Genomic DNA, 19,070 nt, shown 5'->3' with positions numbered 1-19,070 from the left:
AGTATGCCCATTCAAAATCCTATTTTCCCTAACCCTAATGCTAATTCTAACCTAAACCCTAACCGTAACCCTAAACCTAACCCCTAAACCTAAAATAGCCTTTTACCTTGTAGGGACCAGTGAAATGTCCCCACTTGTCCCAACTTGTCCTTGTTTTACTGTCATTGTAAGGGCATCTGGTCCCCACAAGGATAGTAGAACTAAACCACACACACACACACACACACACACACACAAAACAAGGTTACATTTTAATTTGTTTGTTTTTAGCATGATTTATGAATCCTGAGTTCTTGAGTTGTTTCGTAGTTGATTTTTGGTCGTCTGGTTTACTGTAACAAATCCTCTCCTTGTTGAATCAGAGCCTTGGACAACTATTCTGTCTTTACCTTCTCCAGCTTTAATGGAAAATATAAATGCTTTGCTAATAAACATTTTTAAAGACATTATACTGTTCTCAAGATCATTTGTTACAAGATTATGTGCTCTGTGAGTTTAGGTATGAAATTGTTGTATCAGAAATAGTTGGCTGTGTTGGAGCCAACAATAGAATTTATAACTCAGTAGTTAACATCATGTCATGGAACCTGCAGCCTTCTGGTACTGCAACTTCTTGACATAACTTTAACACTTTAGGTTGGAGGACATCTGAGGTTTTGAGTTGTGTCTACTGTGAACAGGGTTCATTTCCTGTATAGAAGGCAGCCATCACTCCATCTCTGCAGCACCTGCCCTCTCAATTCTATACATTTCTTTGTGTAATCATTAGTGACCTATTTTCCAGCAGAAGGTAACAGGATAATCGTGACTATTGCTCCCAAAGAGCCCTTGTGAAAGGGGCAGTGCAATCAAAAATGTGAGTTTCTTGTTTGTTTTTAAATTATATTTCCACACAATGAGGTTGAAATAATACTGTGAAATTGTAACACATTTGGATAATGCCCTTTTAGTGTAAGAGCTTTTTGAAGAAAAAAACGCCAGGATTTTCAGATGTTCAAGTGGGATGGAGTTTTTGACCCACAGAATGACATCACAATCTGAAATGATTATTCTGATTCTGTTTAATTTGCATATGTATCCTCCTACTTTGAAGGGGTAAGCTGGGTAGGCTCTAGTCTATACAATCCTCTCCGCCAATCAGGGCTCTGTATTTAAATATATTTAAATTTGTATCAACACGCACATATGATCACACAGAGCATTTCAATGGCAAAAGGAGGCTCAGGAAAATAAATCATGAAAAATGTATTTTTGATTTGTTTTCATGAAATGAACACAGACAGTGATTTAAAAATAAAATGAAACTGCATGGGGGCATGAACAACGTTGTAGTGACTATGAGTTTGGGTTAAACTAGTCTATATAATGCAATAGTTGCTATCTACCACTGAGGGGGGCATGTACACACAAACAGAAGCAGGAAGAGTTAAAGTGAGGTCTGTGAACATTGGGAAGTAGAGTAATTCTCGACTGGTGCCTTTGTCCTTGACTGATCTACACATTAGTACACAGATACTGTGTCACACACACAGACTCAAACCTTCATGACTCCCCACCTCTTTGACCTCTTTCATGGGGCCCATGCCCACCTCTTTCACCTCTATGATGGGGCCCATGCCCACCTCTTTGACCTCTTTGATGGGTCTAATGCCCACCTCTTTCACCTCTATGATGGGGCCCATGCCCACCTCTTTGACCTCTTTGATGGGTCTAATGCCCACCTCTTTGACCTCTTTGATGGGGCCCATGCCCACCTCTTTGACCTCTTTGATGGGGCCCATGCCCACCTCTTTGACCTCTATGATGGGGCCCATGCCCACCTCTTTGACCTCTTTGATGGGGCCCATGCCCTCCTCTCTGACGGCCCCTTGTCCACCAGCTCTTTGATTTCTCCCTCTCCCTTGCTGTCTATCCTGCTCCTTGTTAAAGAAATTGCAAGTGTTCACACACACCCTTTTATATGGTGACCAATAGTGGTTGCACTATGTTTTACATTTTAGTCATTTAGCAGACGCTCTTATCCAGAGCGACTTACAGTTAGTGATTGCATACATTTTCATACTGGCCCCCCGTGGGAAATGAACCCACAACCCTGGCGTTGCAAGCGCCATGCTCTACCATCTGAGCTACAGGGGACTATGCGAAATCAATTAGTAATAATGAATATTCATTATGTATGGTTATCATGTATTATACATGTCATTTAGATGTTTATACTATACAAACACACATTGTATTTATGTAGTTCTCAAAATACATATATAGTAGACAAACCAGTCAAAAATCAATAGGTGTCACACCCTGGCTCTGGGGACTCTATATGTTGAGCCAGGGTGTGTAGATTCTATGTGGTTTTGTCCTATGTTCACAGTCTAGTATTGTATTTCTATGTTGGCCAGAGTGGATCCCAATCAGAGGCAACGAGTGTCAGCTGTTGCTGGTTGTCTCTGATTGGGAGCCATATTTAGACAGGCTGTGTTCCCACAGGTGTTGTGGGATCTTGTTCCTTTTGGTTTGTTCTGTGTTGGTTGTGTTTAGACCTAGGACATCACGGTTTCGTTTGTTGTTTTGTTTATCGTGTGATACTTAATAAAATAAAGTATGTTCGCTCATCACGCTGCGCCTTGGTCCTCCTCCTTCGACGATCGTGACAATAGGTTTACCAACGGTTAAGTGACTAACCATTAAGCGCCGTTGGATTGCATGATGGTCAAATGTATTTAAACAAATGTGAAGAGAATCATATGAAAAGTATTGTGATTATTACATTGTTAAAGGCAATTACTTTATATGAAAGGTATTTCTAGATGAAACACTGATCATGTTTGGTGAAAAGGTTTGTGTGATTTTGTGTTTTGTACTTAGTCAATTGAAAATGTGCTTAAAGTTTTGAAAAAACAGCCTTTTTGATGATCTGTTTTGAGTTTTGTACTAAGAGTTGTGAAATGTTACCACATACATGTGAAAATAGTATGAAAGCGATCAAAACAAATGTCATGAATATTTTTAAAGACATTTTATTCCTCTCAAGATCATTTGTGATTTTGAGAGTGACATTCTGATGTATCTGAAGTAGTTTGCTGTATTGGAGCCAACAACAGAATGAATAGCTCAGTATTTAACATGACATTATGGAATGAGTTTAGCTTAAACTTGCAGCATTCTGAGCTAACTTTCACACTTATGCTTAGAAGACATCTGTGGTTGTGAGCTGTACATTTCCTGTATAGAAAAGGGAGAGAGACAGAGAGCGTTCTTGTTGGACGTAAAATAATATCAGACTGGGTTGTGGTCCGGAGGACCCTGAACCATGAACCTGGTTTAAAATGAGAGTCTGTGGAGGTCTTGGTCTAGTACCCATCACTACATCGCTGTAGCACATGACCCCTCAAATCTATACATTTCTAGCATATGCAGGACTTTGTAGTGACTTTGAGTTTGGGTTAAACTAGTCCATATGATGCAATAGTTGCTATCTGCCACTGAGGGGGCCATGTACACACAAACAGAAGCAGGAAGAGAGTTACAGACAGTGAAGTCTATTAACATTAGGAAGTAGAGTCATTCTGGCTGGTACCTTGGTCCTTGACACACATTTGTACTCAGGTACCATATAATATACCAGGCAGACTGAAACCATAAACATGGCTCTTCATCTCTCCCTCCTCCTCCTCCTCCTCTTCCTCATCCTCACCCTCATCCTCTTTGTACTCTCAGCAGGTAAGGGTACTATTTCTACGAATTAAGGGCGAAGTCCCCTGGGTCTATTCACTTAAAACACTGTATAATCAATCTCAATCATGAACGAGCTGTGTGTTGGAGCAATGTGATTCATTTTGTATTTTTCCTTTGTACAGATTCTGTTAAATGTTAATTCTAATTTAAATGTGTTTTGTGTTGAAGTGTCCACAGTGAGGTATGTGTCTGTGCAGACAGGAGGCTCCATCACCATCCCATGTCACTATGATCTGAATCACATCAACCATGTGAAATACTGGTGTAAAGGATTAGGCTGGGATGTGTGTTCTTATGTGGTACGCACTGACCATCCTAAGACCAGTAGTAATGCCTCAATCTCTGATGACATCAACAAGAGAATCTTCACTATGACCATGACTAACCTGAAGTCACAGGACTCTGAGAATTACAGGTGTGTTGTGGAGATCAATGGAGGACCAGATATCAGGATACAATGGTTCTACCTATCTGTCACTCCAGGTAAGATCCCTTCACTGTTTGTATCTAGTAAAGTAGAATGAATAGTGCTCAGCAATGTCCTATGGATTGTCCTGTAAACCTGCAATGTCAAATACAAAATAATGACCCAATTATAAATATCCTTTTACAACAAATGAAATGATAAATGTATAACCAGTCTGAAATTCATAGACAGAGCTATACTGTATACGTAGTTGCAAGAACTGACCGTGTTTTGAAGCTGGACAGCGTTTGTTTACAATTACATGACATACTGTCTCTAGCTTCCCTTCAGTTCCCTCTCTGTTGCAGCATGACATAGTGTCTCTAGCTTCCTCTCAGTTCCCTCTCTGTTGCAGCATGACATAGTGTCTCTAGCTTCCCCTCAGTTCCCTCTCTGTTGCAGCATGACACAGTGTATCTAGCTTCCCCTCAGTTCCCTCTCTGTTGCAGCATGACATAGTGTCTCTAGCTTCCCCTCAGTTCCCTCTCTGTTGCAGCATGACATAGTTTCTCTAGCTTCCCTTCAGTTCCCTCTCTGTTGCAGCTTGACATAGTGTCTCTAGATACCCCTCAGTTCCCTCTCTGTTGCAGCATGACATAGTGTCTCTAGTTTCCCTTCAGTTCCCTCTCTGTTGCAGCATGACACAGGGTCTCTAGCTTCCCCTCACTTCCCTCTTTGTTGCAGCATGACATAGTGTCTCTAGCTTCTCTTCAGTTCCCTCTCTGTTGCAGCATGACACAGTGTCTCTAGCTTCCCTTCAGTTCCCTCTCTGTTGCAGCATGACATAGTGTCTCCAGCTTCCCCTCATTTCCCTCTCTGTTGCAGCATGACATAGTGTCTCTAGCTTCCCTTCAGTTCCCTCTCTGTTGCACCATGACATAGTGTCTCTAGCTTCCCTTCAGTTCCCTCTCTGTTGCAACATGACATACTGTCTCTAGCTTCCCTTCAGTTCCCTCTCTGTTGCAACATGACATACTGTCTCTAGCTTCCCTTCAGTTCCCTCTCTGTTGCAACATGACATACTGTCTCTAGCTTCCCCTCAGTTCCCTCTCTTTTGTAGCATGACATAGTGTCTCTAGCTTCCTTTAGTTCCCCTTGAGCTCTCTTCAGTTCTATGGTTTTACGTCATAAGGATTCACATGCTGTAAAAACACTGTTGGATGCATTGTGTAGAGCAAGGCTCACCCTGTCTCATCTGATTTAGAAAGGTTCTGATCTCTAATTCTGTGTCTCATACCATCACACACACTACTATAAACTTTCTCACAAATAGGTGCACGAAAACGCACACACACGAGCACACAAGCACACTATTATAAATACCCTTAGTCTCTGCCTTTTTAGTGTTCTCTCTATCTTTTTGGTGGAAATGTTCACACTCTCATTCCATTAAAGAAACACACACGTCAGCACATGGAATACAAATAGAACAGACACATAGTTCCATAGGGAGAGCTATATGCTACAGTTCTTAAACAGTGCTCAAGGATTATCATTAAATGCCACAGGGAGAGTCTGATTATGATAATTTCTCTAAAGTTTCCCATCCGTCAGTTTTTCAGAGGTGAGGAGCTCGCATCCTATCAGAGCTTGTCAGAGATGAGGAGCTCTCATCCTAAGAGAGGGAGGTCTGAGTCAATCACAAAGTGCTGCTTCATTCAGACGGCCTGTCAAAACCCTCTTAAAGACGTGACAGAGGAGGAGAAAAGCTCCTTATCAGTTCCTCACTGTAGAGGGAGCTGTCAGTGCCAGGATCATCAGACGGACAGACAGGGTAGTGTAAAGAAGTGTTCACACAGTACACACTGTCTTAGTTTTGACAACACATGGACTACTGAACGTCCAGTTTAAGAAAAAACGTTATACCCCCCCACACACATACACAGCAGGATGATAATGTTGAGCTACCTGTAAACTACTTCATAAGAAAGTGATAAACCTTGATGATGCAACCTCAGACAAAATCAGAGAGAGAGAGAGAGAGAGAGAGAGAGAGAGAGAGAGACTATTTTCTACAGAAGATAATCCCACCATCCAGAGGCAATCCAAAACATTGGCCTCTTGCCCTCTCTCTAATCCAGTGGTTGTCAGAGTGGGTCCTCTGTCCTCACCCGGTTCTAATCCAGAGGATATTAGCTACTAGCAACCAGTCTTAATCCAGAGGATAATAGCTACTAGCACCCAGTCCTAATCCAAGTTTCCGGGACACATCATCTAGGTCCCGACTCCGACCCACTGTGAGTTTCCTTAGAACACATCCACTAAAATTGATTTACAGTATTAGGCAATTACTGTGTGTCATTGAGCTCTGTCTAATAAAGAAATGGTAGACAGCCAAGATTCCCCCATTCACATCTCAATATAAAGCTTTTTTTTCTATGAATGTATGAACTCTTTATAGAGACCAACGATGGAAAGATAACTCATAATTACAGATATCTCCAGAGCCCTGTCACAGCTTGGCATCAATCATGAGTCTTTGTGTGTGTATGCACGCACATGTGTGTTTGCCCTTAGTGAAAAAGATGACAGTTGATGCCATTGAACATCCATAGAGAGAGACAGTGTTTTTCTGTTTTTGTTAACAGGAAAACAAATGGGAACAATTTAATGAATGTGAAATGTTCTCTCTCACACAATACAATCCCCAGCTGGAATGTGCAAGTCTATAACATCATTGACTAACAATACTTTCCCTTTATTAAATAGAGTAAGACCAAATGTGTGTGACTCTGACCTCTACAGGACAACATAAAGAAGAATGAATGATCAATGGATTGATTGAAAGGACAAATTATCAATGGAAGTGCTTGGAGGGATGAATGATCAATGGAAGTGATTGGAAGGATGAATGATCAATGGAAGCGCTTGGAAGGATGAATGATCAATGGAAGTGATTTGAAGGACAAATGATCAGTGGAAATTATAGGAAGGATGAATGATCAATGGAAGTGATGGGAATGATGAATGATCAATGGAAGTGATAGGAAGGATGAATGATCAATGGAAGTGATAGGAAGGATGAATGATCAATGGAAGTGATAGGAAGGATGAATGATCAATGGAAGTGATAGGAAGGATGAATGATCGATGGAAGTGATTGGAAGGATGAATGATCAATGGAAGTGATGGGAAGGATGAATGATCAATGGAAGTGATAGGAAGGATGAATGATCAATGGAAGTGATAGGAAGGATGAATGATCAATGAAAGTGATGGGAAGGATGAATGATCAATGGAAGTGATAGGAAGGATGAATGATCAATGGAAGTGATAGGAAGGATGAATGATCAATGGAAGTGATTGAAACGCAGCGGAGGAGAGAGAAATACGTATTCTTCCATTAGAATGGATCAATAATAACCGTAAGGCCACATATGAACTGCTTATAATCAATAAATGATTTAACCCTTTATTGAGGCATGACACAACATCATTATCTTCACATTCTCCAATCAGGTTGGAAATTGTAGCATTGATTCCTCTTGATGACATTGATCCCTTCAGTATGGAAGAGGGTAGTAATCCTCTCTTTAGTATGGAAGAGGGTAGTAATCATCCCTTCAGTATGGAATATGGAAGTAATCCTCTCTTCGGTATGGAAGTAATCATCCCTTCAGTATGGAAGAGGGTAGTAATCATCCCTTCAGTGTGGAAGTAGTCCTCTCTTCGGTATGGAAGTAATCATCCCTTCAGTATGGAAGAGGGTAGTAATCATCCCTTTAGTGTGGAAGAGGGTAGTAATCATCCCTTTAGTATGGAAGAGGGTAGTAATCATCCCTTCAGTATGGAATAGGGTAGTAATCATCCCTTTAGTATGGAAGAGGGTAGTAATCATCCCTTTAGTATGGAAGAGGGTAGTAATCATCCCTTTAGTATGGAAAGGAGTAGTAATCATCCCTTTAGTATGGAAAGGGGTAGTAATCATCCCTTCAGTATGGAAGAGGGTAGTAATCATCCCTTCAATATGGAAAGGGGTAGTAATCATCCCTTCAATATGGAAAGGGGTAGTAATCATCCCTTCAATATGGAAAGGGGTAGTAATCATCCCTTCAATATGGAAGAGGGTAGTAATCATCCCTTCAGTATGGAAGAGGGTAGTAATCATCCCTTCAATATGGAAGAGGGTAGTAATCATCCCTTCAATATAGAAGAGGGTAGTAATCATCCCTTCAGTATGGAAGAGGGTAGTAATCATCCCTTCAATATGGAAAGGGGTAGTAATCATCCCTTCAGTATGGAAGAGGGTAGTAATCATCCCTTCAATATGGAAAGGGGTAGTAATTATCCCTTCAGTATGGAAGAGGGTAGTAATCATCCCTTCAATATGGAAAGGGGTAGTAATCATCTCTTCAATATGGAAAGGGATAGTAATCATCCCTTCAGTATGGAAGAGGGTAGTAATCATCCCTTCAGTATGGAAAGGGGTAGTAATCATCCCTTCAATATGGAAAGGGGTAGTAATCATCCCTTCAGTATGGAAGAGGGTAGTAATCTCTGATCATTACCAATCTCATCACTGGGTCTTTAGATGATATGGTGGCACATGTTCCAATACTAACATGAACCCTTTCCTCCTCCCTTCCTTGAGGTAATCATTGATCTGCTATGACTGTGATGGTGGGAAAGCATTTGAAGTGGTCCCTTGTTGTCACCTATCCTTTAATGTTAGATCTGGGGCCTGTCCATTAATGTTAGATCTGGGGCCTGTCCATTAATGTTAGATCTGGGGCCTGTCCATTAATGTTAGATCTGGGGCCTGTCCATTAATGTTAGATCTGGGGCCTGTCCATTAATGTTAGATGGCCGTATGTGGCCCAATGCATCAAGCGTCTCAGAATAGCAGCGCTGATCTAGGAACAGGTCCTCCGTGTCCATTTAATCTGATTCAATGTGATCTAAAAAGGCAAAAAGTATCTTAAATCAGCACTCTTACTACGATACGTACTTATGGCCCCAGGTGCTCTCATGTGATTGCCATGCTACCTGGTACCTATGATACAGCCATACCCATTATGCTGGTGATGACTCACAAGCAGGGCCGTAATCAGGGAGTTTCAGAGAGGTCCTGAAGGGGGGGGACATTTTTGTGAATGTTGAAGCTCATTTTTCTCAATTTCTATACAATAAAACTTTAAAATGCTGTTTGGAGAACAGCAAAACAAGCCAAAATTATCCCAGTCATTATCACCTTGGCTACTGTAGGTTCATTCACCTCAGTCCATCTACAGACACATACAGTGGGGGAAAAAAGTATTTAGTCAGCCACCAATTGTGCAAGTTCTCCCACTTAAAAAGATGAGAGAGGCCTGTAATTTTCATCATAGGTACACGTCAACTATGACAGACAAATTGAGATTTTTTTTTCCAGAAAATCACATTGTAGGATTTTTAATGAATTTATTTGCAAATTATGGTGGAAAATAAGTATTTGGTCACGTACAAACAGGCAAGATTTCTGGCTCTCACAGACCTGTAACTTCTTCTTTAAGAGGCTCCTCTGTCCTCCACTCGTTACCTGTATTAATGGCACCTGTTTGAACTTGTTATCAGTATAAAAGACACCTGTCCACAACCTCAAACAGTCACACTCCAAACTCCACTATGGCCAAGACCAAAGAGCTGTCAAAGGACACCAGAAACCAAATTGTAGACCTGCACCAGGCTGGGAAGACTGAATCTGCAATAGGTAAGCAGCTTGGTTTGAAGAAATCAACTGTGGGAGCAATTATTAGGAAATGGAAGACATACAAGACCACTGATAATCTCCCTCGATCTGGGGCTCCATGCAAGATCTCATCCTGTGGGGTCAAAATGATCACAAGAACGGTGAGCAAATATCCCAGAACCACACGGGGGGACCTAGTGAATGACCTGCAGAGAGCTGGGACCAAAGTAACAAAGCCTACCATCAGTAACACACTATGCCGCCAGGGACTCAAATCCTGCAGTGCCAGACGTGTCCCCCTGCTTAAGCCAGTACATGTCCAGGCCCGTCTGAAGTTTGCTAGAGTGCATTTGGATGATCCAGAAGAGGATTGGGAGAATGTCATATGGTCAGATGAAACCAAAATAGAAATTTTTGGTAAAAACTCAACTCGTCGTGTTTGGAGGACAAAGAATGCTGAGTTGCATCCAAAGAACACCATACCTACTGTGAAGCATGGGGGTGGAAACATCATGCTTTGGGGCTGTTTTTCTGCAAAGGGACCAGGACGACTGATCTGTGTAAAGGAAAGAATGAATGGGGCCATGTATCGTGAGATTTTGAGTGAAAACCTCCTTCCATCAGCAAGGGCATTGAAGATGAAACGTGGCTGGGTCTTTCAGCATGACAATGATCCCAAACACACCGCCCGGGCAACGAAGGAGTGGCTTCGTAAGAAGCATTTCAAGGTCCTGGAGTGGCCTAGCCAGTCTACAGATCTCAACCCCATAGAAAATCTTTGGAGGGAGTTGAAAGTCTGTGTTGCCCAGCGACAGCCCCAAAACATCACTGCTCTAGAGGAGATCTGCATGGAGATTAATAATAACAGCTGTGTGTCCTTGACTCCTTCCTAAATTTAGCTGTACTTTGCACTGACTGTAGGTTCATCGCTTCACATCGCAGGTGGAACTCTACTGACACCTGCTGGATGAAGATAGAAATCATTAGTATTCAGTGGGTCAAACACCCTATTGGGACAGTTATGAATGAAGATAGGCCTAATCTGAATAAAATGGCAGTCAGAACACAATGAGTTTGCTGGCACCACAGAGATCCTATTAGGCTAAATAGTTCTATATCAAATAAAATAAAATACAACCTACCTTACAGTGAAATGCTTATTTACAAGCCCTTAAACAACAATGCAGTTTTAAGAAAGTGTTAAGTAAAAAAATAGATAAGTAAGAAATAAAATAATAAAAATAGAAAATAACAAATAATTAAAGAGCAGCAGTAAAATAACAGTAGCGAGGCTATATACAGGGGGTACCGGTACAGAATGCAAGGAATGCAAGTAGTCCGGGTAGCCATTTGATTAGCTGTTCAGGAGTCTTATGGCTTGGGGGTAGAAGCTTTTTGGACAGAATTAGCGCTCTGGTACCGCATGTCGCTTGCCAGAGTTGTGTGGCCTCTTATAAAGATGTACTTTTTATTACATTAAACAGCTGCACAGACAAAGACTCAAATCCTTTATTTCCAGTGTGGTTTTACCCTTCTGATCCGGGGGGAGAACTCAAAGTTGGAGGCGTCGCTAGCCAAAGCCTGACGGCTGTGTCACGGGGCTAAGCTGTGCCCTATAAAGTAGGCTACCGAAGCACCTACACACACCAGAATCATTTCATTCATGTATATCTCAGTAACATCATAGCGACACACATCAGATTACATGTTTGTTAACCGTGTGGTCTAGCGCTATTCACATAATCCATGCACTTTATTAAATGGTCATTTTGTAACTGTTGTTCGCAGTCGACATTTACGTTGATTAATTTATGGTAGCTTACCTTATCTTATAGACAATATTATTTGTCCTTTTGAATGTGTTGTTTTTTGATTGATTAACTGTTTTGGTTTGTCTCCGTAGGTGGGGCTAACGCAACATAAAGGATGCGTTCCCCTGCTCAGATGTTGCATGCATCAACCAATGGTTGCCTTCCATGTCATTGACTGTGCGGTCCTTGCTATAACATATGAGTTGTGTTCCTCTGCTCAGACGTTGCTGATGCATGCCAGATCTCCTGCATGGGTATTTTACATATCAGCAAACCACATCATATGTTATTATAATTTATTCACTTTTATTTAATCAGGGGAGCCCAATTGAGACCAGGCGTTGTAAGATCTGAGCAGCAACGTCTGAGCAGAGGAACACGGCTGGGGCAGAGCTCCTCCTGGGCAGACCATGGTGAACCTTTGACACAAGGTATTTAGCTTTTAGGGCCCAACTTGAAGTCTAGTCTCAAGTTTGTCATTTTGTTTCGTTTTCTATTTTGTCTTGCACTGTAATTTTCCTCACCGGATTCTGGAACTCCACAAACTTTTTGTAAAATAACCCAATGGTGACTCCATATCGCTGCCTCCACTTTAATGCTTTTAAGCCTCCAACTGCTGGGCCAACCCTACAGGCAGTAACAAAGGTAGTAGAACTGAAAAACCAAAATACAATAAAGGAAATTCAAAAGAAAATGTCATACTGAAGAAGTGCCTGTGGGCTATAAAAAATTATGTGAGCTCTGTGCTTTGTGAGTTTGAGTGTGATATTCTGATGTATCGGAAGTAGTTTGCTGAGTTGGAGCCAAAGATAGAAGGTATACAGTGCCTTCGGAAAGTATTCAGAACCCTTGACTTATTCCACATTTTGTTACGTTACAGCCTTATTCTAAAATTGATTAAATAAATCAAAATCCTCAGCAATCTACAGAGAATACCCCATAAGGACAAAGCAAAAACAGTTTTTTAGAAAAAAAAAACGTATTTACAAAAAATCTGGTTGAGAAATGTTAAATAAATATGTATTTATATAAGTATTCAGACCCTTTGCTATGAAACTCGACATTGAGCTCAAGTGCATCCTGTTTCCATTGATCATCCTTGAGATGTTTCTACAACTTGATTGGAGTCCACCTGTGGTAAATTCAATTGATTGGACATGATTTGGAAATTCACACACCTGTCTATATAAGGTCCCACAGTTGACAGTGCATGTCAGAGCAAAAACCAAGCCATGAGGCCGAAAGAATTGTCCGTAGAGCTCAGAGACAGGATTGTGTCGAGGCACAGATCTGGGGAAGGGTACCAAATGAGTTTACCCAAGACTTGCAGCCTTGTGTTACTGCAACTTCCTGAGCTAATTTTGACAATTTTGATGAAGATATTATCTGTGGTTTTGAGTTGCCTGTGGTTTTGAGTTGGCGTCTATGACCAGGGTTAATTTTCTGTATAGAAGAGGGAGAGAGACAGAGAGCGTTCATGTTGAACGTAAAACCACATCAGACTGGGTTGTTGTCCGGAGGACCCTGAACCCTGACCTGGCTTAAAGTGAGAGTCTGTGGAGGTCTAGTTCCCATCACTCCATCTATGCAGCACACCTGAATTCTATCAATTTCTTTGACAAAAATGTATGATATAGTTTATTTTATACAGAATTAATTCAGAAATATTGAATTTAGAAAAGAAAAGGTGCAACGCTCGCTCACCATAAAAAGTATTTGTTTTATTAAGCAAGTTTAAAAGACTGACGTTTCAGCCTTTAATGGCCTTCTTCATAAATATTGAATTTGGCCATTGAAAATGTGGTGCATGATGCTCCTGCATCCAGTCTTTGTATCATTAGTGGCCTGTTTTCCATCAGAGGGTAACAGGATAGTAGTGACTCTTGGTGCATAAAAGGCCTTAGATAAAGCTGAAATACATATACATTGTAGTGACTATGACTTTTGGGTTAAACTAGCCAATTTAACGCAATAGTTGCTATCTGCCACTGTGGGGGGAATGTACACAGACACAGGAAGAGAGTTAAAGAAAGTGAGGTCTGTGAACATAAGGAAGTAGAGTATTTCTCGCTGTTGACTTTGTCCTTGACACACACATCAGTACATGGCTCCCAATCTCGCCCGCCTCATCCTCCTCTTCCTCATCTTCCCCAGACTCTCAGCAGGTATGTGTAACCTCCTAGATAAAACAATATTACAGTTTACTATAGAATACTATAGTAAGCTGTAGTATACTGTAGAATTCTATACTCCACAATGTAGTGTACCTCGATTGTGTAGTGCTTACAATATAATTTTGTAGTATACTGGATAATTATATTCCACACACTGTAGTATTCCTCAATCATGTAGTACTTACTTTAGAATTTTTAGATGGATTGGACTGCTAGCTAGCTTTATTGCTAGCTGCTAGCTTTGTCGATGCTCTTTTGATTTGAACGTGCTGTCCTTGGGGAGCTGATGCCGGGGATTTCCACTGAGGTTCCCCCTCGATCATGTAGCGATTACTATAGAATGTTGCAATATACTGTAGAATACTATACTCCACACTGTAGTATCCCTTGATTGAAAATGTTATCTGACTACTTAAAAAAACAATACAACCACAAATGTGGATACAATGCATTTAGAAATTTGTCGAGAATAACACAAAAAACCTTTGACATTTATTTCGATTGTGATCCTAGTTCAAACATCAAATATATTACACATTTACAGCTTACCCACATTAATAAATACTAAAGTATACTATGGTCTAAATACTGTAGTATTACTATAGTTATATACTATAGTATTGCGGACTAGTGTTTTTGCAGACATGACTGTAGTGTACAATAGTATTCACTGTTGTGTTTTTGCAGACTTTACTGTAGTATTCACTGCAGTGTTTTTGCAGACATGGCTGTCGTATAGTATAGTATTATTCACTAAGGGTTGGGGAGTAACGAATTACAAAAAATTTTCTTTTCTGTAATCCGTTAAATTACCAGCTAAAATATTGTAATCAGATTACAGATACTTTTGGAAAACTACAAAGAGATGATTACTTCAAGGATTACTTTTAAATTCAGAAAATATGTTTGTCAATTTTTTGTTGTTGATACCTTTCTGTTTTCTCAATTACATTCAAGTCAGCACTGAAAAAAGGCCAAGTTTAAAGTGGAACTGACAGCGTTTTAACTACTTTGCAGACATGAAACAAACAGACAATCATAATATCAGTCAGAAATATCAAATTCCCAGTTTATGCTACAAAACCAACTTCATAAGAGGTTTTAAAAATAGATTCTATTTGACTCAAAATTCCATGACGTACAGTAAGACATTGTTGGCAGAATAGATGGATGCAGTTCAATGCATGATATAATTCACCAATACATTTATTGGTAGTCCAAAAAAATATTGCTATCAGGTTGTAAATCACAGCTGACCTAACATGGTTTGCTGCCTCCACCCATTCAGGATGCAGTCTTTCAGTTTCAATGACTCAATATTTTGAACAAAAACGGAGGACTGTAACTAAGGCTGGGAATGTCAATACAATCAAAATCAGTCATAACATGGCTAATAGGCTAGCGTATCTATTTATGTAGATATTCATTTAGCAATCTAAAAACACGAAGCCTAACGTTAGCTAGCTAGCTGCTGGGAGGATTTCATGTCATTGGAGGCGTGGATGAGTGACAGACTTTTTCCCTTCATCGCTTTTCAGTGGCTACAGCTACACATACTGGTGTCATTTGGTTAGCTAGCAAGAAATGTGAATCCGCTTTGCTAGCTAGCTATGCTGAACATGAACGACTGTTATCCACAGTTAGCATATCTCTTAGTTGTCAATCAAATCTATTTGGCATCGATCAAATAGGCGGGCAGGCAGGCAAGTTCCAATTTTGTCAAAACGTGGGTTGGGACAAGCATGCATTGGCAGGCAAGCTGCAGAATGGACTAGCAGGCTACTATTCCCCATTGTTTATCAGTGCGTTTTTGACGGCCAACTAGCTGAAAAGGTTTGAGGGTTTATCTAATGTTCTCTCCTTAGATTTTTTCTCATCTCGCTCTGGCTAGCTTTAGTTGTTGATGTGCATAGGCAACTGAGCGCGAGAGACCCTACCTGTTCACAGTTGTTTGATCAATAGTACTGTGAAGTTCCCAAATGTAAGAGGACTCCCGTGGTATTTACATATTTCCAGAAATCCATTCAGGTGTATTTTGTGGCTTTTGGCCAATGCATTCTAATGATCTAAAGTCACACTGTTGCTACTGCCTGTAAATACACAGTTCAAACTGAATGATGGCAGGCCCATGTGAAAAATGGCTTATTTGCATATAGGCCTGCTGTAGATCTGAATAACTATGGCGCACCGGTCTGTGTAGACTCGGTCCTAGATGAGCATGTGTTTTTATTAGGTTTTGTTTACTGCGGTGTCTATTAATTGTCCAAACGCAAGACCGCTTTCCCACTCTTTATTGCTATTGAATTTTCACAAATGCTTTAGTATACCTCATTCCCAAACATTCTATGAATTTATGAAAATGACAAAATGACCATAATATTTAAGTGCTCTATAATTTTTTGGAAAGGTGTCATATTCTTCCTGGGGTGTATACTGTATGTAGCAGGAGCAGTTTTCACTTGCATGTATTTGTATGAAGTTCGTCAAAATGTTTGATTCTCATTCTAAAGGGAATAAATTCCAAGATGTTGTCTCTATTCAAGCTCTTATGCATTGTTCTTCCGCCCTCTCCTGGCATAAAATGGTATTGGTCTGGTGTCAAGTTCACCGTTGCCGCCATATTTGAGTTCCCTTTCCATTATGGCGAAGAAGGTATGTGATATACCATGTCATAATCCTCATACAAGTCTAGTCTAGCTGAATAAAGTGCCTTATGAATGTTTTGTATATGGATCAAGCTGTGTGGAGATCAGACTATCTCAGCTATTTAATATCTCAGTATCTTGATGTATCGTGATGCTAGCTAACTACTTGGCACTAAATGAACGTTCTGAATGTTTACTTTGCTAGCTAATGAGTCGTGTAATGGCTAACGTTACCACGAGCGGTAAGACAAAGTTGTGACTACAAAAGGCTGTGAAGTATTTGTAGTTAATCATTTCAGTAATTAGTCCATCATATCAGAGCTGTAGCTCCGCCCACCGGTGAAGTGGAGCAGAGCATGCTGGGCGATCTCCAGCTCAGAGAAGATCAGCTCGAGAGAAGTCAAGTGAGAGAAAGTTCCAGCCATCCTTGTGTTTTCCCACCAGGTAGCTTTCATTGTGTTAGCCAAGACCAGTGTGCGTCCTTGTTGAAATTTGCCAGACAACTAAGTGCCTTAGCCCATCCATACTACATACACTGTGCGGTGCTGTTCCGTGCCTGTCCATCTTCAGCGTTATTAAACCACCTCAACTGGAATCCTACCTGTCTGGCATCTGTTCCCTTACCAGCACAGATGCCAGACAGGTACCCTAAAGGTAGTCCCGGTAGTCTCGCAATGTTGCACCTCTGGGTTTAGAATCTCTGTGACAAGAGTTTATGTCAGACAAAGTCAGGTAGGTCCCTCCCCGTTTCATTGCATTGGCTTTTTTTGCAACATTTTGCAACATAATCGGCACAATGAATACGCCCCAGTGGACAGCAAGTGAAATATGCACTCTTGCAACAGCTGCATAGTGTATGGAATAAAAGTTTGAGTTTCTACCTTCTACTCCTGAGTGGCGCAGTGGTCTAAGGCACTGCATCACAGTGCTAACTGTGCCACTAGAGATCCTGGTTCGAATCCAGGCTCTGTTGCCGCCGTCCGTGACCGGGAGACTCATGGGCGGCGCACAATTGGTCCAGGGTTCATTTAGCAGACGCTCTTCTCCAGAGCGACTTACAGGAGCATTTAGGGTTAAGTGCCTTGCTTAAGGGCACATCGACAGATTTTTTCACCTAGTCAGCTCGGGGATTAGAACCAGCAACCTTTCGGTTACTGGCACAACGCTCTTACCCACTAAGCTACCTGCCGCCCTACGGGAGGGAATGGCCGGCAGGGATGTAGCTCAGTTGATAGAGCATGGCGTTTGCAACGCCAGGGTTGTGGGTTCGATTCCCACGGGGGGCCAGTATAAAAAAATATGTGTTCACTAACTGTAAGTCGCTCTGGATAAGAGCGTCTGCTAAATGACTAAAATGTAAAATGTAAACCCCCCCATGGTATTGTGCTTCAAAAGTGGGGCTTTTATTGCTCAATTTAATTAGTGCTGAAAAAAAAATGGCATGCTCAAACTCACGCACTTTTGATAGACTTATCGAGATATCAAAGTGTCACCAACAAAAACGTAAACAATAGACCCATAGCAAATGCAGCATATGGAATACATTTTTCACATGCAAATATCACTTTTTGGTAGTGCTCAAAGCATGCCATTCCGAGAGCAGCTTTTATTTTTCAACTTGAAGCAATGAGCCCACTCAGTCCTCCATGACAACAACATCATAAACAACAGTGTAGGCTAATAGTCCTTCGTTTTTAGGTTATGCTCAGGAAAAACAATTTGACTAATTTATATTTCCAAGACCTATTGTTGAAGATCAAGGAGTATTAAATTAATTGGAATGACAAAATATCTGACAGACTGTTTTGTAAATGCAAATATATAGCCTTAATCATATTATTATCTGTAGTAGAAAGCAATGGGTTAGAAGAAGCCTATATAACCAACCCATAAAGTAAAATGCAACATACATTTATGGCAAGCTATGCAGTAGATGTTGTTCAATTGATATTTGTGTCTTCTTCTAATTAAGCAGGATGACGTTTATTGTGATGAGTCTTGTCCTTGAGGCAGAACTGAGCGATTTCCGCTAGATGGGCCAGCTTCAAAGTCAAAATTGTCTGTAGCTTATTGTAAAAATGTATAAAAACAAAAACTAGCTTTTTGGTCTGAATTTAAGGTTAGGCATTAGGGTTATTAGTGTGGTTAAGGTTAGAGTTAGGTATAAAAGCAGATGTTATGACTTTGTGGCTGTGCCAGCTACTAACCTGCACCTCTTAAGAGGAATGTAATCTAGTATACTGGCGACGTCGAATGCCGAAGGGGTGGAGCGGGAGTAGACGTGACAGTACCACTCCCCCCACCGAAGCGCGGCTCCAGCTGCAGTACAACGCCGACCAGCGGGGCAGCCCCGAGGACGAGGAGCGGGCCGGTCCGGGCGGCGAAGGTGGAAATCACGGATGATGTTGGGATCCAGAATGTCCTCCACCGGAACCGAACACCGCTCCTCTGGGCCATACCCCTCCTAGTCCACCAGGTACTGGAGCCGACCCCCACGACGTCGGGAGTCCAGTAGAGATCTGACAGCATAAGCAGGACCCCCCTCAATGTCGAGGGGGGGCGAAGGAGTGT

Source organism: Coregonus lavaretus (assembly GCF_964263955.1).
Source record: "Coregonus lavaretus genome assembly, contig: HAP1_SCAFFOLD_1323, whole genome shotgun sequence".
In the NCBI taxonomy this organism is placed as follows: Eukaryota; Metazoa; Chordata; class Actinopteri; order Salmoniformes; family Salmonidae; genus Coregonus; species Coregonus lavaretus.
This window is presented reverse-complemented; position numbering follows the sequence as displayed.